A 22,505-nucleotide genomic window follows, 5' to 3' on the forward strand; every position below is an offset into this window, starting at 1 on the left:
TGACTCGCACCCGCTGCAGAGGGGGCCTTGCTGCTTGCTGGCCTTTAATGTGACTTGGGGGAAAGCTGATGAGTAGCCAAAAGCTCTGCTGCCCAGAAAAAGGCAGACAGGCTTTTCAGGACAATTGTGGCCAGATTTATGGCACTTGGCTTCCAGTCTCCAGGCTGGATGATCCATGATGTTTGCTGGGAGGAGGGGGGCAGTAAATAAGCAAGGGCTAGACGCCGGGATAGCCCATGAGGATGGTGGTGGTGGTGGGGTCGACTGCCTCTTACTGAGCCTACACGGGGAGCCAGGGACAGCGCAAGAACGGCCTATCGATGGTCCCCAACTGTCGTGACAACCCTGCCCAGGAAGTGCTATCACCCCATTTCTCAGAGGAGGAAACTGAGGTCCAGAGAGGATAAGTAATGTACTCCCGGTCAACCTGTAAATAGCAATTACAGCTCCTCCAGGCAGGTCCTATGTACCTGATACATATTAACTCCTGCCATCCTCCCTCCAGCCCCGTGAGCTGGGGATGCTATTCTCTCTGCACTGTACAGCTGTGGACACCAAGCCCCCAAGTCACACTGCTGAGAAGTGGCGGAGCTGCGACTCGAACCCAGGCAACCTGGCTCCGGTGGGCAGGGCGCTAACCACAAGGCAGCATGGCCCCTGTGTGGTACCAGGAGGCAAACCCAGGTCTGCCAGGGGCAGGGCCCACTGATCTTCCATCACATGTGATGCCTCGGGGCCCCGCGAGCCGGGATCTGTCCCCCATCCCCCACCCCCTGCCCACCCCCGCCCCCAGTGATTTTACATCTGTTCCCTCTACCTGGCACAGCTCCCTTTGCTTTCCTACGTTGTTAGGCTTGTTCTTACCTCTGACTCAGCTCACCCTCCTCCTCTAGAGACTGCTCTGACTAGTCTCACCAACCAACTGGGACTAAGAGAGCCGCTCTGCGTCCCCGCAGAGCCTACACACACCGCCGCTGTGGGTTTGGGGCTCACTGAGCTGGGGGGGGACAGCAGCTGGCAGAGTCGGGCACCTCGAGTCAAGGAGAGATGCCGGCATTGCCAAGGTCCGGGAACCAGACGAGGTCTTCCTTTCTCCTGGATCAGAAAACACATGGCGCCAAATAAGTAACCTTCTTCCCAGAGACAAAGGAGACCTTTGGGGAGCTCACTCAGCCTAAGACATACCTGAGGATGCAAAGGAAGGGCCAGAATGAGGGGGGATCACCAGCCAGCCACCTGGAACACCTGAGTAAAGCTACTGACCGGTGACAGAGGGTGGGGGAGAGGGGGAGAGAGACAGAGAGAAACAGAGACAGATAGACAGAGAGACAGATAAAGAGACAGATAAAGACTGAGAGGCACAGGGGAGACACGCAGGGAGACAGAGATGGGGGTACTGCTGAGGCCAGGCTGCGGGGACTGCGGCCTTCAACCCCAGCGCCTTCGGTGGCCTGGCCTCCTGCCCGAGCTGCCGCAGGGCAGGCGGCCAGCCGGGCGGTGCTGCTGGTGCCCGGGTGCCGCCCTAACGAGGAACTTAGCGAGTTCACTCTGGTGGGAGCGAAGGCCTAGCTACTAGGCATCTGAAGTCATCGTGATGATTTCCCGCTGTCTCCCCTCCCCACCCTCCCCCTCAGCAATGCCCCGCTCAGCCATTTAAGCTAGAAATTCGGGGAAGCCCACGATCCCTCCCTTCCAGCCCCCCACGCCCAGCCCGCCATCGGCTCCTCTCCACAGCCTCCAACCAGCTACTTTCAACCCGCAGCCACCTCCAGGGTCCCAGCCATCGTCTCGCACCTGGACCCAAGCGGGTCTTGGCCTCCCTTCCTCCCCGTCCGCTCCCCTAACACCGCCGGCCCCTCGCTGGTCCCCACGGGACTTCGGGTGGCATTCAAGCCTCTTTCAGGGCCTGAAGCCTTCATCACCCTCCCTCACTTTCTACAGCCAAACTGGCCTTCCTTCCATTTCTGGATGTGCAGACTCGGCCGCAAGGTGAGGACACGGTCCCCACTGTAGACAGGAGAGCCGGCGGCCTCACCGCTCACGCAGAGGAGCAGCTGCGGGCAAGGCTCAGGCAAGGACGGGGTGTGGGCAAGGCTCAGGCAAGGAGCAGGTGCGGGCAAGGCTCAGGCAAGGAGCAGGTGCGGGCAAGGCTCAGGCAAGGAGCAGGTGCGGGCAAGGCTCAGGCAAGGAGCAGGTGCGGGCAAGGCTCAGGCAAGGACGGGCGTGGGCAAGGCTCAGGCAAGGAGCAGGTGCGGGCGAGGCTCAGGCAAGGACGGGCGTGGGCAAGGCTCAGGCAAGGAGCAGGTGCGGGCGAGGCTCAGGCAAGGACGGGGTGCGGGCAAGGCTCAGGCAAGGAGCAGGTGCGGGCAAGGCTCAGGCAAGGAGCAGGTGCGGGCGAGGCTCAGGCAAGGACGAGGTGTGGGCAAGGCTCAGGCAAGGAGCAGGTGCGGGCAAGGCTCAGGCAAGGAGCAGGTGCGGGCAAGGCTCAGGCAAGGACGGGGTGCGGGCAAGGCTCAGGCAAGGAGCAGGTGCGGGCAAGGCTCAGGCAAGGACAGGGTGTGGGCAAGGCTCAGGCAAGGAGCAGGCGCGGGCAAGGCTCAGGCAAGGAGCAGGCGCGGGCAAGGCTCAGGCAAGGAGCGGGTGTGGGCAAGGCTCAGGCAAGGAGCAGGTGCGGGCAAGGCTCAGGCAAGGAGCAGGTGCGGGCAAGGCTCAGGCAAGGAGGGGGTGCGGGCAAGGCTCAGGCAAGGAGCAGGTGCGGGCAAGGCTCAGGCAAGGAGCAGGTGCGGGCGAGGCTCAGGCAAGGAGCAGGTGCGGGCAAGGCTCAGGCAAGGAGCAGGTGCGGGCAAGGCTCAGGCAAGGAGGGGGTGCGGGCAAGGCTCAGGCAAGGAGCAGGTGCGGGCAAGGCTCAGGCAAGGAGCAGGTGCGGGCAAGGCTCAGGCAAGGAGCAGGTGCGGGCAAGGCTCAGGCAAGGAGGGGGTGCGGGCAAGGCTCAGGCAAGGAGCAGGTGCGGGCAAGGCTCAGGCAAGGAGCAGGCGCGGGCAAGGCTCAGGCAAGGAGCGGGTGTGGGCAAGGCTCAGGCAAGGACAGGGTGTGGGCAAGGCTCAGGCAAGGAGCAGGTGCGGGCGAGGCTCAGGCAAGGACGAGGTGTGGGCAAGGCTCAGGCAAGGAGCAGGTGCGGGCGAGGCTCGCATGCATATCTGCACCAAGGGAGCAGGTGGGCACCCTCGCTGCCCGTGGTGTGACCTTTACGTAGTGAAGATGACGTCAGTGATAGCAGCAGCTGATGTTTACGTAATGCTTCCTCCGTGCTAGGTACTGTTTTAAGCCTGATCATCTATTAAACCTAATTAGTCCCGAACAGGTATCTCCTCCTGTACCTTTTCCAGCCCTAGGCTGCTTCTCTCATTTGTCAAATGAGGGGTTTGGAGCTGAAGAGCTCCGGCGTAAACCTCTGGTTCTCACTTTTAAGGGGGAGACCCAGGCACAGAAAAGCGGTTTCTCTCTCTGTCTTCCTGTGTACTGGCTTCTGATCATATCTGCCAGACCGGAGCGATAGTAACAGCATGGACTGAGCCCTTACCACTGGCCGAGCGCCTGGCCGGGCGCCCTGCCTGCACCCGCCCCCTCCTGTGCTCCGGGCAACCCTGCGGACAAGGTTCCATTGTCCTGAGCGTAGAGCCCGAGCACCCGAGGCTCAGGAAGGCTCGGCAACCTGCCGAGGTGACGCAGCGGGCAGTGCCGCGCTCTGGCCGCAGAGCCTGCCGTCCGGCCTGTTGCCCCTTCATCCCTCGTGGGAGCTGCAGGGGAGGCGTGGCCGGTGCCTCGTCTGTATCTGCGGGCACAGGCCCGGGGGACGGACGTGGAGGTGAGCGAGTGAGCAGATGCAAAGGAGGAAGGAAGGGGGCGGAGGAAAAGAGAAAGAATGGAGCGAAGGAGTAAAAGAATGAAACTGAATGAAGAAAAAATAAAGAAAACAAAGAAAATGGGGGGGAAGGGAATAGATGTAAAGCATATCCTACGCTCACGGCCCTCAGCAGCCGCCCCTGCCTCCCAACTCCAGAGCCTGGGGAGCAAGAGGCTGGCCCTGGCCAGCGGCAGGAATGTCCCCCTGGGCCAGGCTCTGTGCTACCTAACGATGGGTGATGGGCGACAGGCAGAGGGAAGCGCCCACGGGAAGCAGAGCTTTCACATCCTGGCACCAGATTGCCACCCAAAGCCACCCACCGTTGACTCGCTCCGAGCCGCCCTCTCCCTGTCACTCGCAGGCAGGAAGGGCTCTTTCACGGGGGGACAGGGGTGGCTCCCCAGCCACGGCGGCTCCTCCAGCCCCCACGGAAAACAGCCTTTTCTGCTGTGCTCGCTGGTCTCCTGGTGAACAAAAGCCGGACTTGCCTTGACACCCACCAACGGTTTCACCTCCACTTTTGTTTGTTTTTTAATCACTAAAAGCTTTTCTCACATCCTTTCTCTGAGGATTTGGACCTGCCTGGGGACAGAATCCTTCTCAGGATACAAGGAGACCTTCTAGGGCCACAGAACGTGGCATGACATTGGGCCCAGCGGCTCCCTGTCCCCAGCACACTGCAGCACCTCCTTTACTGATGAAGGGATAGAGAGGGGAATCCAGTGACCCCACAGCCCTAGTCTGGGACCCCAGGGGCCAGCTCTCTCATTCACAGAGGAGGGGAGTTAGGAACCCTGGCTGGCTGTCAGTTAGAGCTCAGAGGTGGTATGCAGGGCCCCTGAGCTGCTGGAGGGAGCCTGGGCTGTTCTGGGACTTCTGCCTCTGCCCAGGGCCCCGACTCCATTCTGCAGAGTCTGCAACAGCAGAGCAGAGAGCCCTGGTCAGGAAATCCTGCCTCAAAGCCTCCGGGGTCCACCTCACAGGGCCCCATTCCCACGAAGCCTGGGTGACACCCGCCAGAGTCATCCTCAACACCATCAGTAGGTACCCTATAGTGAGCTTCTTCGGTGCCCCAGGCTTGTGATGAACAGTGAGGGTCTCTTTCCAGCCCCCTGGTGATCCTGAGAGATGGGCGTCACCAACCCCATTTTATGGATAAAATAATCCACAATCACAAAAGTGAGATAACATGTCTAAGGCCACCCAGCCAGTGCGGCCTGGAGCCAGGATTCAAATTCAGGCCTGCCTTACCCCAAAGCCCCTGCTCAAAGCCGCTACACCACATGCCGCCAGGCGGGTGTTTTAGTCTCTATATTTGTACATTTATGATACTGTTCCCCTGCCTCCTTTAGCTCTTTATTCAAATGTCACCTTCTGAAAAGCTGCAGGCCCTCCCCCAGCACCCCTTCTCTCCTCCCCTGCTTTAGTTTTCTCTGTAACACCCACTGCCGTCTAACACAGTATATATTTTACTTCTGTAGTGGATCGTTCCTGTGCTTCCTCCAACCAGAGGGTGAGCCCCGTGAGGACAGGGGTCTCTTTACTTTTTTACTGTCCTGTCTCCAGCAGCCACCAGAAAGGGTGGCACGTGCAGGGTGTTCAAAAGATATTCGTGAATCCAAAAATCTCAGTGAACCCATCGCTTGTATTATCAATGATTTCTCAGATGGCCCTACATTATGAACTCCCTGACAGGGAGCCTATGAAATTATATGGCCCCACACGGAGAAGAGGGGTTGTGCTGGGCGCGGAAGAGCGAAAGGGATGCTTCCACACTCGCTTCCTCTCTCCAAACATGCCAGACGCACAGCCTCTGCCCCGCACACTGCAAGACCCTCCCTCCTGACCCGCTGCATCCAATGAGGGCTCCTCCAAATCCACTTTCACAGCACAGGCCGTCAGAGACATACAGGGTGCCCCCTCAAAAGTGTATACACGCTTGAACAGCTGATAGCTCAATTTTGAAAATGTATTTTAATAAACACTACCTTTGTAATTATTCAAAGTATGTGTATACATTTTTGGGGGACACCCTATATTTTTAATAAAACAAGATCTGACCATATCACTACAGCAGCTGCTCCTTGATGCACCTCCCAGGTCTTCCATGCAGCACAGAGACCCTTCCTGACCTGTGCCAGCTTCATCGGCCACCAGTGCTCCCTAATACTAATCTGCTTGCCTGCCATGAGGTCTGTGCCTTTGCACGTGCTGGTCCTGCTTCCTGGGACGCCAGCCTGCTTTATTCTCCAAGCCCCTCCCCACCCCATCGGATTAATGAACTATTCATTTTTCAGAACTAAGCCCAGACACTCCTCACCCAGGAAGCCTCCCCAGAACTCCCTTCCCCCCCCCCCCCCCCGCCTCCCCACCAAAGGAAACTTCAGAAGTCTCGCAGGTCACGTTGCAGTCCCTCTGCCCTCTGGAGGTCCTTTGCGCAGCAGACTCAGCTACCCAACTGCTATGGGCCGAACGTGTCCCACCTGCACCAATTCATATGTTGAAGCTGTCATCCCCAACATGACGGTATTTGGAGCTCGGGCCTTTGGAGATATTTAGGTGAGGACGGTGGAGCCCTCGTGATGGGATTAGCGCCCTTATAAGATGAAACCCTGAGAGAGCTTGCTTCCTCTCTCCTTCCCTGCTCCCCATCATGTGAAGATGGCCCCTGCAGACCAGGAAGAGGGGCCTCCCCAGAACCTAACCACACTGGCGCCCTGATTTTGGACTTCCCAGCCTCCGGAACGGTGAGAAATAAATGCCAGTTGTTTAAACTCCCGGTCTGAGAATTCAACAGCCCAAATGTACTAAGACACCAACACAGCTGAGAACCTTGAAATAAGGGAGAAAGGTTCTAGGCCCATCAGTCGACAGCACCTCCCCCTGAACCTTACAGAAGGAGGGACAGCCTTTAGTCAGGGCCCAAGGACTCTCCCGTGGGGGACAATGCATGCAGGTTTGGTTGGCTGCCTTCCCTGACTTCAGCCAAACAGACACGGACATTCAGAAGGAATTTCTTCTGGAGGAAAGCACACTAGCACTTGAAAGAGGAGACGTTAAGGAGAAAGACAGACTTGGAAGAACTAAAAACATGATAACCTAGGGCCACTTAGTATGAGAGCCAACAGTGCCATATATAACAACTTTCAGGGGCATCATGGTAGTTTAACACTTTATGTTGCTCTTTCAAACCTCACAAAAGATTACCATATTGTTATTAACTAGACAAGAAAGGATAAAAATAGTAAGTTTTAACCCCAAGCAGTAGCTTCCTTCAAAGGCACTTCATCAGGAGACTGATCACATATCAGCCACTCTGCACGCCCAGCTCTGGGGCTGCTGGTACCTTTCACCACAGAGACCCTTTGTTAGCACCTGGGAGCTGATGAGTTGCAGAAATCACTTTAATTCATTGAGCACAGGAGAAGTCATGTGACTCCCACCCATCGCTAAACAGACTTTTACTCTGTGGTCAATCATCATCATCACGGAGAGGTTAAGTAACTTGTCCAAGGCCACACAATGATAGGGAATGTCTGGTGTTTTTGAACTCAGGTCTGTGTAGCTTCCAAACTCATTCCTTTTCCACCTCAGAGTTTAGAAGCAACATTCGAGGGCCTGAGGCTGAGCACCGGCCAGAGGAGCCAGATAGGACCTGCCAACCTCAAATAGGAAAGGCCAACCTGGTTCTTCTCTGAACCTTTGCAAAGACCAGCACCGACAAGTCGGCTACAGCGAGATGCTAAGAACCTCCCAGTAAAAATGTCTTGAGGATCTGCCCTGCAACAGTTCCTGAGCTCAGGGTTCCCACATATATCCTGTCATTTAACTCTCATCACCATGAGAAAAGCCTGTTAACACATATGAAGGCGTCAGAGGCTGTCTATCCAAGCAGAAGGGCATAAGCCCTGCAAGCAAACACCTGAGAGTCGCCTGCCCCTGGTTCATGCCAGGCAGAAATTCTTCAGTTGGGGACACAACAGTATGAAGACCCAGACAACTGCAGGTAGACTTTCTTTGGCTCTTTCTTTGAGTCTAGGTCAGTGTTTTGCATACTAGTTAGCACAGAAATCACTTTAGGGTGGCATACCCCAAAACCATGCATTATGCAAATTTTTGGCAATGAAAACATTTTCAAGGGTATTTTTGACTATGAATGATTTTCACTCTGCTACAGATTTGGAACCTAAGGAAGGGATAAAGCCCAGCTCAGCAAGACCCCAGCCTCCTCCCATTTACTACTTCTTAGTAGATAATCAGGAAATCCTAGGTCTAGATGGGTGTTAGAGGCTACCAAGTGCTGCTTCTGATGACAGGGGCCTGGGAGGCAGGCTCTTCCCACTGGGCAGCACCCCCACCCACCCACCCACTTCCTCTAAGTATCTGCTGTCCACTCCCCTCCAACTGCCACCCATTGCTTCTGGCTTTGCTCTCCCGCCCTGCAGAATAATTATAATCCTCTTTCCTACGATGACCATTTGAATATTTGAAACTCGGGATTAGGATGATTCTTTCTTAACATATTGATCAAGAAAAAAGAGTACCCGCACTGTGCTTTTTAACGATGACCTGGTGTTTTTAGTTTATTTTCTGGGTGTACATCTCTGCACATCCAAGACGGTGACACCCACGTCCCCGACGAGACAGCTCCACGGATTAGTTCTGTTCCACATTTTGTGGGCTGTGCCCTGGAAACACGCAGCTTGGCTGGGAAGACAAAGAACAGAGACCACATGCCATGTGGCACATGTTCTTACAGTGGGATAAATGAGGTGCCCGGCACACGCAGAGAGGATGGGTGGGGCCTCAGCCCACCCACTGGGAAAGACGGCTGACCTGTGAGCTCGACCCTCAGGAAACGGCCCACAGGGTGGGCTCCTCAGGACACTGCCCAGGCCTCAGAGGGGGCCTGCTTACGGCCCCCGCACGCCCCGGGCGCCTGCCCGACGCAGGGGGTAGGGTAGCCATCCAGTGATTCTAACTCCAACCCTGGCACCTCGAAAGGGCCTGAAGGTGAGAACAACTAAGTAAATGATCCCAAAGCTCTCAAATGGATGTTTAAAATAACTCATTAATAGTAATACAACTTCACACACCTAAGACAAGGAGCCTTGGCCTCTACCCCTTGTAGCCTATCGGCCCCTGAGTGACACGGAACGAGTCACCCAATTTCCCTGACCTCCACTTTCCCAGGGATACATTGAGAGGCCTGGCCCAAAGGACTGTAAGGTCCCCTTCGGGCCCGGGGTTCCAATCCTCTTCTGTCCCAGACAGTAAACTGGATAATCCACAATAATCTGGCTGAACTAGTGAATCCTAAAATCAGAGCGTGATTTCCAGCAGAGAGAGAGCGTGCAGGAGGCAAAGGCAGAGAAGACCAGCTCTGGCCCTTCCACTGCCCGGCCATGCACCGCCGCCCGAGTTCACCTGCACAGGTCAGTGCCAGGCCCTCATAGCGCTGCTGTGGGGTAAGCCACTGAATCGCCTTCAACCCTGATATTCACATTTGTGGAGTCAGGCTAATCCCACTTAATCCCTGGGCTACTGGGAAGGTGGAGTCATTTAAAACATGTGTAAAAGCGCCCAGCACCCACGGGACACACACTGCATGTCCCCTTTACTCATTCTTCACCCATCCAGCCCACTTAACCAACAGCCTCAGATTCCAAAGGCTTTCCGCAGCCCAAAGCACTGACAGACAGGGCTAGAGGGGCTCTAAAAGTCAGCCCCTCCAACTGCCTCCCACCTCTGTGACAGACAAAGGAGGCTTGGGAGGCCTGGTGACTTGCCCAAGGACCTACATGTTCTTTGGCAACAAAGCCTGACCCAGAACACAGGGAGGCAGATCCCAATGGCCATCCAAGACACAGAGAGAACCCCGCATGGGCTCCTCCCTCTCTAAGGGAATGGGGAACTCCCCACTTACAACCAAATTCTGAAAAATAAAAATAACAGAACTTTTTATTTATGGTTTTTGGAGGGTTGGGGGAGAGAAGTAGCATCGTGGTGTGTCTATGAGATGCAAGGTTTCCTTGAATTACCTATGAAATGAAGGTCAGCGCTTCTTGCTAGCAGCCTTTCCCAGCTACTCGGCTCCCTTTGCCCCTCCCCACTTCTGCTCTTTTCAGCTTGCTCCTTGAGGCAGACACGCTTGCATTAGGATCCTCTCTGGGCAAGGTGAGAAGTCTCAGCCTGGAGCAATTAATCCCAGCCCAGGGAACACAAGCAAGAAAACCATCACAGCTGTACTATCCATAATACAAAAGGAATTCCTCTCCCAAACCCTAAGAGCTCCAGCAGGAGACAACTAGGAAAGTGCTCCAATTCATTGAGGCACAACAATTAATCCAGGGTCAGGAACCCAAAGGTCCCTGAAACAACATGATTAAAATCCCTGAGACCACTCAGGTGTTTCTGCGGAAAGCTCAGGCTAGAGTCTACCGAGGGCCACTCTGCTGAGCAGGAGCACTGAGAAAGGAGCCCAGACAATGTAAGGAGGGGCCTGGGTTATGCTCCCTCCTGTCCCAGATTCCCAGAGCAAAGCCTGTATCTTCAGGGAGCATTTGACAGAAAGCTACACCAACAGCACGCTTGTCTACAGCTCCTGGTCAGCACACTCCCAGCCAGGGTCTCCCAGAGCTCAGAGAGCCCTAACCCAAGCCTCACACTGTGCCCCGGAGCAAACAGACCCAGAGACAGAGACCATCGCGCCCAAGATCACACCGCAAGCCTGGGCAGCCTGGGGATAAAGCCTGTGCCCGACCTTCAGTGTGGAGCTATTCCCTTCCGACCACCCTCAGGCTCCCCTCTGCCAGGCCCCCTCCCTCTTCCAAAACCCTGAGCTCACCTCCGGGTTTGAGGGTCCCGCCAAGTTGAACAGCGCTCAGAAACAGGTGACAGTTTAGCAATTCACCCAGGTGGACCTCTGCAAAGCCGCAGCAGCTGGGGCTCTGCCTGTCCCCGGTGGAAGGAGAGACTGCAGTGCCCAACTTTGCAAGGGCTCCCTCCTCCCTACGGGCCCTCCTCCCCCTCCTCCCCCCTCCCCCTCCGTAGTACTACGGAGACACGTGCTCGGCTTGGGAGGAGGTAAGGAGGAAAGGGCCGCCGTTTATTGGAAGGAGAAAGGGAACAACCCGCTGCCGTGTTACACACTCACACCCAGCAGAACGGGAAAAAATACCTCTCTGCGGCCACAGAAGGATTAACCCCGGAGCTCCAGCTTTGCCCCTCGCACAGCAGAAGCGGGGGAAACAATACACTTAACCAATGGAGTGCCAGCCAAAGACATTACATCACCGGTCGGCACCGTCATTGGCTAACAATTCCTAGAAGGCACCAGTCTGCTTCTAGGTGCTTAACCCTTTCGGGCTCATCACAGCGAGGACTCGAGCATTTGGTCTACACCAATGTTCCTGGGCCTTCCTTTTATAAGAGTCATCGGGGTGCTTTCTACACATACAGATCACTGTGTTCTGCCCCACCATCTAAATCAGATCCTTCAGGGGGGCATGGATATCTGTATTTTAAATAGTGTACAGCGTGTGGGGACCATTGATCTATTAAGAAACACTTCTCCAAAAGGTACATGAGATAACATTTTTCTGAGCATTTATTAGGCACCCGGTACTTACAGTATCATCTCATTTATTTCCTACACTGAGCAGTGGATCTTACTGGCTCCATTTCACAGGTATAACAAGTGAGGTTCAGAGAGAATAAGTTGCTTGCTCATGAGATGGGGTCTGGCTCTGAAAGCCAGGCTGTTTGCCCCCTACCTGGCTACCCCTTTGAAGCTCCCACCTGAAATCAAACCCAGCCATTTTTCTACCTATTGCCTCCAGGATTATAGAAAATACAGACCCTCTTGAGATGAGCTGGAAAATGCCAGCGACCTGCGAAGAATTGGGGAATGAAGAGAGTGGTGATTCCCTCAGGAGGTAATCAGGGATCATGAGCCCTCCAGAGACGCACCCTCTCTCTCAGGCTAAATCTTTCTGCTTTCTGCTTTCTGCTGCGAATCTCAGCTTAGCTGTCACTTTCTCTAGAGAGCATCCACTCACCCCCAAACCTGGGATAGATGCCCCTGCTCCAGACTCCTAAGGATCCCTGGATCTGTTGGCTGCAGCTGCTTATTTACCTGGTAAACTCCATGAGCTTAGAGTCATCTCTACCTTCTCCACCAGCATCCACCCAGAACAGTGCTGGCACACAGGCGTACTCAACCAGGGCTGCAGGAGGGAGGTGAGGGAGGGACGGACGGATGGATGGAGGGAGGAAGGGTCTTTGCTGAAGTTCGAAATGGTATCACACTGAGATGGGAAAGGGAAAGGACTGGAGGCCAGGGAACCTACATGAATAAATTATCTGACCTTGGACAAGTTCATTTTAGGGGGCCTGAAACTGAAGGCCACAGCACCTTCCTCACAGGTTTAAATTAAAGAGTGACCCAGGCTTGGGTGTGGTCCTCTACACGCTCTCTCTCCCTAGATGTCCTGCATTTTGTCCGCTGACTTCTAATTGCTGACAAGTCCCACATTTGTGTCTCAGCCCAGACTCCCCCCACGCTCTCCAAGAAAGCATTTGAATTTCCTCCCCTTAATTCCAACTCGCTCCTAACCCAGTCTCCTCCGCTCTGTGATTGGTACCTCCATCCACCCAATCTCTTTTTTTTAAATAATTGAGGTGAAATTCATATAACACAAAAGTAACCATTTTAAAGTGTGCGATGCCGTGGCATTTAGTGTGTTCATGATGTGGCGCACCATCACATCTCTCTGATTCCAAACATTTTCACCACCCCAATGGGAAACCACTTTCCCTTCAAGCAGCCATGCCCCACTTGTCTTTTCTCCCCAAGCCCCTGGCAAAGCACGGGACACCAACCCGTTTTCTGTCTCTATGGATTTACCTATTCTGGATATTTCACATAAATGGAATCATACATTAAGAGACCTTTGTGTCTGGCTTCTTTCACTTAGAATGTTTCCAAGGTTCATTCACATTGTGCCTCATATCAGCACTTCATTCCTTTTCATGGCTGAGTAATATTCCATTGTTATATGTTCCACATTTTGTTTATCCATTCATCTGTTGATGGACGTTTAGCATCCAATCTTAAACCATAAACCGGGGGGGGGGGGGTCTTTCCCTTTACTGTATTCCCCACAGCTAACCTATCAAGTCCTGTACATTTTACATCCAAAATATAGCTCGAATCCTACTCCTCTCCAATGCTACTATCGTGCAGCCGAACACCGTCTCTCACCTACCTGCTAATGTGTGACCAGCTCGGATTCTTCTCTCTACTCCGCTTTTCACCCGGTAGCTGCACAAACCAGACCATCCCTTCCCTTCAGCAATACCTCCTGAGCTCTTTGCTCCGTGGAGCTTGCCTCCTAGTAGCATGACAGACAACAAACAAATACGTGCTACAGCGCCAAGTCATTACTAGGCTTAAAATCCTTCAGAGATTGTTCATTGCACTTTCTTATAAATTTTTTCTTTTTTAAACATATTTTTATTGATTTCAGAGAGAGGAAGGGAGAGAATGAGAGAAAGAGAGAGAAACATCAATGATGAGAGAGTCATTGATCGGCTGCCTCCTGCACGCCCCCGACTGGGGATCGAGCCGGCAACCCGGGCATGTGCCCTGATTGGGAATTGAACCGCGATCTCCTGGATCCTAGCTCAATGCTCAACCACTGAGCCACGCCGGCCGGGCTTGTTCATTGCACTTTGAGGAAAATCCAAGCTCAGCATGCCTCCCAAGGCCCGTCTACTCCACACTCACCTCGGGCTGCTCCCCAGCCATGCTGAGCTCCCTTCCTCCACCTCACGGCCCTTGCACAAGCTGTTCTCTCTGCCTCTTGGTCTTGGCATGACTGCATCAGTCTCATCCCTCAGATCTCAGTGTGAAATATCACTCCTCGTGCTGACCCTCCCTGGCTACTCTGGAACACCCTGCTGACCGGTCATGAGGATACTGGTGTTTTCGTGTCCCAATGTTGCTGACCGGTCATGAGATAACTCGTGTCTGCACTTACATTAACTTAAGTAATTTTAAGGTCTGAAAGCAACGTAGAGTTTTAAATAAGCGGGAACGTAGCCGGCCGCATGGGCAAATTCTGGCCTGAAATAGCTGGTCAGCAAGTTAAGTGGATTCACCCTTCATTCATTTTAATCATTAGAGAAATCTGAGGTGAGCGTTGTGCTAGTCTCTCTGGATAAAGCAATGCAGGAACTCCCGGAGCTTCAGACAGGTGGGGAGGACCAACGCATGGACGGGAGGGGACCAACGCATGGATGGGCGGGGACCAACACATGGACGGGGGAGGACCAACGCATGGATGGGGCAGGGACCAACGCATGGACCGACGGGGACCAATGCATGGATGGACAGGGACCAACGCATGGGTGGACGGGGACCAACACATGGACGGACGGGGATCGACGCGTGGACGGACAAGGACAGACGCGTGGACGGACGGGACCGACGCATGGACGGACGGGGACCAATGCATGGACGGACGAGCCCTATGAAGGCAGAGTAAGAGGGAGGGGACCTGCGTTACCCAGGACGCCCGAAAGGCCTTCCGGGGAGGTTCCACAGGGACTGGAGGGTGAGGGCTCAGTCGGGAAGAGGTCCTGCTCCCGCTCTCTCCTCCTGCCCCGTTGCCTCCTCCCACGCCTGCCTTTGAAGGAGCAAAGCATCACGCTGTCCTGGTAAGAGACGGCACCGTGCTTCCAGCACCTAGGACAGCGCCCATCATGCGGGGCATTCAACACTCCCAGGATAATCGGATTAAACAGGAAAGGATGAATTAATAAAGCCACCAACAAAACCACTTCAGGAAGCATGACAAATCGTACAGTATTGATATTTGTTATTATGATCCTATGGCAAAGGGGCACCCGCTCTGCTGGGTCTGGAACACCGGGCTGACTGTAACGTGAGAATTGGAGGGCCTACCGGGAGGATGCCTGGGTCCGTGGGAGGGAACCCTGCAGGGCAGAAGGGGCGCTCAGGAACAGGCACCGCAGTCACCGTGGCCACTGTCCTAAAGGCCCCTTCTTTACAAAAGCCGATCTACTCCCCTCAAACTCCAAAGTCCATTTTCAGGCGCAGTCGAGATGTCACAAGGTAAGAAAAACGAGCACTTTTAAAAAAAACGCCTGCTCTGCACCCGGCGCAGTGCAGAGCACTTTCTGTCAGTTTTCTCATTCACTCCCCAGGCCCATCCTTCCAGGGCCTGCCCTGCTGCAGCTCTCAGCCCCACCGGAGACCGCGGTGCTCCTCACTCCCCCGGCTGCAGGACGTGCTGGTTCTCACAGCTCATTGCTGAGGGGCACCCAAGTGATGCCCCCTCCCTGGGGACAGCCTGCACCCACCGGCTGGTCAACATGGGGCTGCACAGGCCTGGCCCATGCCTCAGGGGACGAGTGGGGGCCTCTCCTGCACACCATCGCAGACCAGCTGCTCCCTTCCCCACCTCCGCCCCCACCCAGACTAAGACGGCTCCCAGGAATCCCCTACACACAAATCTCAGCGTCTCATAGCCTTTTTCTCAGGGATCCAGGCCTAGGGCAGGTGAGTATGATGATTTTCCTTTTAGATCAGGACGCTGCAGTTCAGAAAGGTTGACAGTGTGCCCCAGGCACACAGCTAAAGCGACTTTCTGGTCTGTCTGACTCCCCAGCAAACCTTGCTCTTCACTACGGCCTCTAACAGCTGAGGCCGTGTCTCCCTGAGACAGAAAGACGAGCCAGGGACACAGGAAGGCCAGCAGATCAGAAAACGGGAGCTGGGGTACCCTTCTCTGTCCTTCAGGGCCATCCCTGATGACAAAGGGAGGCCAACGCTCCCAGAGACAATATTAAAACGGCCCGCAGATGCAGGCATCACATGGACACCATCTCCCCACCGTAATGCGTCCATGGCTGGACGGCAGGGAGCGGGCCTCCTGGGCAGATGCGCCGCCTTAAGGGGCCTGAGTATTTGCAGCCACATCCCCAACAGCAGCTGCACCTTACCAGCTGTCTACTGCTCCGGTCCCCATCCATTTTCCACGGAGCTGCCGGCGCGGCTGGATGGGGGCAGAATTCTCCCAGTGCCCACCGCATCCCAGGACAGGATTCTAAATAGCCTAAGGCTGCTTTTTAAGGTCCCCGCGTGCTTTCGCCCCCTGTGGTGTTGACGGCTCATTTCCTACCCACAATATGTCCCCATCCTACTTGATTATCCGATGCAGGATTATCTGATGTTCTAAGTCAGGACACTGGGCTTTTTCACTTTATCTTTGTCCAGGAAAATCTACCTGGAAGTCCTGCTATCCCATCAAGCTCCCCCTCCCCCCATCCCCAACACACACAGCTTTCAGCCTAACAAACCCTCCTCCTCCTCCAGTGCCCACTCAACAGTCGCTTCCTCTCTGCAGCCTTCCTGGCTTGCTCGGGGCGGCCCCTGCCCCTCAGGCCCCCGTATTCCAGTGCACTATGGCTGTCCCTCCTCTTGCCCTGAGCCCCAGGCGCTCCTCCAAGGCCCTCCTTCGTGCCCCTGGGGCTTACTTAGCACAGTGGCTGGCACACAACAGGAGCCCAATAAATGCAGAATAAATACACGGGGCGCTGTGTGCAGGGCTAGTCTCTGCTCCTGGCTGGGCCAGGGAACGGCCGCGCCGAGACATCTCCCTGCGCCCCAGGATGACCGGCAGTAGGAAACGGCAGGGCAAGTCTGACCCCGCACCCCCGGGCAACAGGCCACGAGGGGTCTGAAGACCCAGGCAGCGCAGAGGTCCGGCCGCTGCGGTCCCCGACACCCCGCAAGCGCTTCCCGGGCCCCGGCGCGGGGTGCAGAGAACCAGAGGAGCCGCTATCCCGCGTCCCCCCGGCTCCCGGCCCCTCGGGCACTCCCCGCACGCGGACCTCCGTCTGCCCTGGGTCGGGCCCCGGCCCCGCAGCAGCAGCCCGGGGAGGGAGCGTGGCGCCGCGGCTCCTCGCTGCGCCGCCGGGCCCTCCGCGCGCCCGCATCCCGCGGGCACGGAGCCCGAGCGCCCGGGGACGCAGCCGGGCGCCCCGCACAGTCTCCTCGGCCGCGGGGCTCTGCTTACCGTGCGCGGCCGGGGACCCGGAGCCGGCGGGAGTCTCGGCCGCCGCGCCCGCAGCTCAGCCTCCGCACCCGACCGCCGGCCAGCGTCTGCCCGGGGCGGCCGGGCCTCCCCGCGCCGCGGCGCCCCATTGGCCCCCGCGGCCAGGCCCCGCCCCGCCGGCCCCGCCCGCCGGCCCCGCCCCGCACGGCCGCACGACCCCGCCCCCGCGTCCTTCCCGCCTCTGCGCCAGCCCGCCCCTCTCCTCCCCACGCGGGGAAAGTTGCTGCTAGACTCGGGCAGCCGAGGGGGTGATAACTCTCCACCCCAAGAGCGCGCGGCGGCCCTTGGGAGCGCGAGGAGGGCAGTGTCCTTGAAGCTGACCTTGAGAAGCCGCCCGGCCGCCCGGGGCTGCGGGACGCGCCTCCGGGAGACCTGCGCGCCCCTGTCCCCAGCGCCTCCGAGAAGCCTGCGGGCCCCTGAACCGAGTGTCTCCGAGAAGCCTGCGGGCCCCTGTCCCCAGCGTCTCCGAGAAGCCTGCGAGCCCCTGTCCCCAGCACCTCCGAGAAGCCTGCGGGCCCCTGTCCCCAGCGCCTCCGAGAAGCCTGCGCGCCCCTGTCCCCAGCGCCTCCGGGAGACCTGCGCGCCCCTGTCCCCAGCGTCTCCGAGAAGCCTGCGCGCCCCTGTCCCCAGCGTCTCCGAGAAGCCTGCGCGCCCCTGTCCCCAGCGTCTCCGAGAAGCCTGCGCGCCCCTGTCCCCAGCGTCTCCGAGAAGCCTGCGCGCCCCTGTCCCCAGCGTCTGGGATAGTGCGCCGGGTGCTTGGCACCAGGGACGCGACAGGAAACGAGGCGGGGTCTACCCCGCATGGAGTTTGCGAGGGGGGGGGGGGGAGACACAGACTGTAGGCAAACAACCAACCAGGAACATAACGTCAGCTCGTTAGGAGCATCATGGGGTGGGCCTGACTATAAACAAGAAAGGGGGCCAGGGATGCTTTAGGCTGGGTGGTCTCCAAGGCCACTTTGAACTGGGAGGACGTGATGAAGCGACCCCATTGCTGGGGGGGGGGGCAGCACACGCAGGTGGTCCTGGGGCTGGAACCCGGGCCTAGGACGCCGAGTGTGAGTGTGGTGGCTAAGGGGTGTGAGCACACGCAGGTGGTCCTGGGGCTGGAACCCGGACCTAGGACGCCGAGTGTGAGTGTGGTGGCTAAGGGGTGTGAGCACACGCAGGTGGTCCTGGGGCTGGAACCCGGGCCTAGGACGCCCAGTGTGAGTGTGGTGGCCAAGGGGTGTGAGCTAGGCCAGGCTGGCACCGCAGCGAAATCACCCAGGACCTGTGGGCCAGCCTGAGGAGCTTCAGCTCTGCTGCCAGGACAAAGGCAAGCCTCTGAAGGGTTTGACGGGGTCCATGATGGCCGTAAAAGACCCCTTTGGCTGTTGGGGAGAATGGATTTTGGAAAATAATGAATGGAAGCAGGGAGGCCAGTTTCAAGGTGCCTTAGTCTGCTCAGGCTGCCATAACAAAGCACCGCAGCCTGGGTGGCTTTATTTTTTTTCCACAGTTCTCTGGAGGCTACAAGTCCAAGATCAAGGTGCGAGCATGGCCGGTTTCCAGTGAGGGCCCTCCTCCTGGCTTACAGACGGCTGCCTTTCCCGGTGTCCTCGTGTGGCTGGGGAGAAAGAGACCAAGCTCTCTGGGGTCTCTTATTTGAAGGGCACTAATTGCATCATGAGGCCCAGACGCTCATCACTTCATCTAAACCTAACTACCTCCACCCCCAAAGCCCCCTTTCCAAATACCGTCACACTGTGGGGTAAGGCTCCAACGTGTGCATTTGGGGGGCGACGTAATTCGATCCATAGCAGCAGGCGATTCCAGAAGTCCAGAGACGATGGCAACTTAGACCCAGGTGCTGACAACGGGGTTGGGGAAAGCAGACCAACCGAAATATATTTTGAGAATATCCTGCAAAGTCTTGATGATGGACTGGACTTAGGGCATGAATGAAGGACTCCGGGGTGTTTAGCTTGAGCACCCATGGGATAATGGCGCTCTGACCAACATGGGGAGGACTGGGGAGGAACAGGTTGGAGGAAGAGGAAAAGTAAAGGCTCCACCGTAGGCATCCGAGAGCCCTGTTAGACATCCAAAAACAACAGTGCCAGGCGCTCTTCAGATGGTTTCATATGTATTAACGATTAGTCTAGAGAGAATTCTCATAATAACCGTATGATGAAAATGTATTCTCGCTGTCCCCACATTACAGATGAGGAAATGAAAGTAACTGAAAGATCAATAACTTGCCCAAGGTAGGTGTTGGTTCACAACCTGGGGACCCCCCCCCCACCCCACCGTGCATTCAAAACTGGCCCCATACACAGAAGGCAAGGAGAGACGGAGGAGAGAGACATACCACTCCAGATGGAGGAGGCAGGTTTAATAAGCAGGAACTGACACACGACGCTTGTCGGGCAACCAAAAGACAGTAGGTCTCCGCACCTGCCGCCAGAATCTTAACAGTTTATGTCGAGGCTTCTCTTAACTGGTTTCAGTCACATACTCAGTCCAGATGGTCTCAACAACACATTACTCTCTGAAGGTGGCGTCTTTGAAACTGCTCCATCTATGGGAACAGTGGGTGGAATTTACATTCCAAGGACAGGGGAAGTTGTGAGGAGCCTCCGATTGCCTGAGTCCAACTCTCAGGTCAATCACTGGTCCCGTCCTCTTGATGACCTCCTCCAACAGTAGGTGGCTGGATACGCAAGTCTAGAGCTCAGGGGAGAGTCTGGGGCCAGAGATTTGCACCGGGGAGTGCCCTGGCCTGGGACTGTATGAGACCACCTGGAGAAAGCGTGTAGTGTGCGGAGAGAGGAGAGGCAAGGACTGAGCCCTTGGAAAATTCTCTTCCAACATCTCCATGTACTACCTGGCCCTTAGCAAGTGACCTCAGTCAATAAGAGGGAGTGACCCAAGTTCAGTAACTAAGAGGGGATAAGACTGGCTCAGGGACAGCAAACTTGAATCCTGTCGGGGACAGGCAGGAACGTAGCAAGTAAGGTTGGCGGGTGTGGTAGAACAGGGAGGGGCGGGGGCTGTGGCCCACGGAGGCCTGCACACCTGCCCAAAGGGGCAATGGGCTCAGCAACAGCTGATTTTTGCCGTATGGGAATATGGACCCTGAGTTCCCGGATGATCTCATTTTTATTAAAGAGCCAGAAAATCAGATTATGTTAAGTCTCCTGATTTTTTAATGTTGGCAATTAATTTTAAAAAAATTTAAAGGCTGTGTGAGCCAAGACTGTTGGACAGAATCAAATCCATGTAGGGGCAGGATTGGCTCCTTCAGCTGCTGCTTCCCACCTCTGGGTTAGATAATACCACAGGTTCCTTTAAGAAAGTCCTCACAGTCTGTTCAGACAAAGATAGTGACAATAGTGGGACATAAAAGGATCAAGGAAATCTCAACGGAAACCCAGCATAGCCTTTCAGGGCCTGTGGCCAGCCTCTGCCTCTACCCACCTAGCATAGCCTTTCCAAGCCTCAGTTTCCCTACGTGTCAAAACAGGAGGTCAGAGAAGAGCTCCTCCAAGATTCCTCCCAATTCTAAAATTTGGAGTTATAACAAGAGTTGTTTTTTTAAAAACTTGGTTTTCAAATTTGCACGGGAAATTTGCTTGGGGGGAAATGGAAAGGGTGTTCTTGGCTGGGTCTGCAAATTCAAAAAGCCTGGCTAGTAAGGAGAGGAGCAGAGTGAGACTGAGTTTTAGATAAGAAACCAGGCAGATTATGGCATGAAAAAAAATGTTTATTGCACTATGAATAGGAAAAAAAGGGCGATTTGATGCAGAACGCGCTTACTGGTTTCTATTGAAAAATTCAACGTATGGTGGCCAGTCCTCCATCTATATCACCAAGGCTTTGCAGTAATGAGACTCCCCATCACGTGTTGGAGGTGAGCTGCATTCCAGCATTATTTACTTTTATGTGCTGAGCTTATGTCATGAAAATAGCCTGAGAACAGATAATCACCCTCTATAGAGTCAGTCCCTTTGTCCCCACCTGAGATATTGTTTAAAGCTTAGTAACAGCTTGTGCTTTTACAAATCACTGGGTTTTGCGTAGGAGTGAACGTGGGGTTGGGAGCCCGGAGACCCGCCGAGAGCACTCATTGAATAGCCTCTTCCAACCTCCTTCATCAGTAAGTGAGAGCCGGACCAAAGGCGGCTTCCAGGAAGACGTTTGCATGTAACCTCCACACTTGGGGGCGGGGTTCATTGTGTGGAGACTTGGCCATTCCCACCGTCAGATCTTCCCATAGTTCTCTACCTTCCTACTCCCCCAAAGTCCTAGAGGCAGGGATGTCACCTAAACAGGGCGAATTAAATGCTCACTCTTGGGACTTTGTCTCTCCAGAAAGTGACAACGATGGAGAGAGAGGTTGGCCATTGATCGTGTGATGGTGGTGGCCACAGCAGCATCCTGAAGAGGCTGGGCCGGTGGTTGCTGCTCATGGGTCTTGTTAGCCGACCTCCAGAATTCCCTAGGTTCCTGCCAGTTTCTCAAGCCTGGTCCTTCATGCCATCCCTGCCCACCATTCAGTTTTATTCTATGAATCTCCCATCTCTACTAAATTCCCTTCTTGTGTTAGCAGCCCAAATTATTTATCTCGCTTTTATCCAAGAATCTGAATGGATCCAGGGAGGAAGGAAACATATTGCATCATAGGACCCTTTCCCTGGGGAACAGTTCAGAGCAGGAGTTTGCATGCATGTGGACGCACACACAGCGATAGGCCCTCGTAGGAAATCCAGCCCCGCAAGGTAGTTGTGCTGCAGGTTGAAAAAGGCATTTATTTTTGACAAGAGGAGCCCAGGTGTGCTATTCATAACAGTCTAAAAAAACAAACAAACAGAAAAAAAACATGAGCAAGCCCTTAGAATAGCAAAGCAACTGTGGAAATAAGCCCTCTTATATGTAAATGTGGTAGTTTGCAAAGTCCTCTCACATGAATTCCCTCACTTCAGCTCACTCCCCTGAGGTTGGCAGATTCCATAGTGTTCATGGTTCATAGATTATACTAATAATAGCTGTCATTTCACTGAACACTTTTTGAGGACCAGGCACTGGGCTAAATGCCTTACATACCCATATACCAACCCTGTTCATGAGATATTAGCCCCATTTTGTAGGTAAAGAAACCGAGGCTTGCACAGTTCCTATACATAATACATAGTTGAGGTGGGAGCTCACACTGTTGTAAGTTCTGTGTGATGACCAATGCCACGGGTGCTTTTGATACACACAGCTTGGTGTCATATAACGCAGTTAGTGGGTGACAAACGACACCCTGGAACCCAGGTCCTGAGTCAGGAATTTCCCACTCCATTCGGCTATAGCTTGTTCATTCTTGCCAAGAAGGGGCACACCTGATTCAGTGGTCCATTCATGGGGAGATTGTTAAGGTCATAGGAAAGATCTTTTCATATTTCCCCCTCTGTACCTGTCAAGGTGCC

The 22,505-nt window shown here is 55.1% G+C and overlaps 1 protein-coding gene across 2 annotated transcripts in view; it reads right to left on the reverse strand.

Moving 5' to 3' along the window:
* Nucleotides 1-17,105, reverse strand: part of SYN3 (synapsin III) — a 365,786-nt gene extending 348,681 nt beyond the window's left edge. Inside the window, exon 1 of one of the 2 annotated variants that reach the window (XM_081129888.1) lies at nucleotides 17,011-17,105. The gene's annotated coding sequence lies outside the window, so the exon portion shown is untranslated. The remainder of the gene's footprint in view (nucleotides 1-17,010) is intronic. The other variant, XM_081129889.1, reaches the window with a different exon arrangement.
* Nucleotides 17,106-22,505: the final 5,400 nt, after the last annotated feature.

The sequence above is a fragment of the Miniopterus schreibersii genome (assembly GCF_964146895.1).
Source record: "Miniopterus schreibersii genome assembly, chromosome: 2".
NCBI lineage: Eukaryota > Metazoa > Chordata > Mammalia > Chiroptera > Miniopteridae > Miniopterus > Miniopterus schreibersii.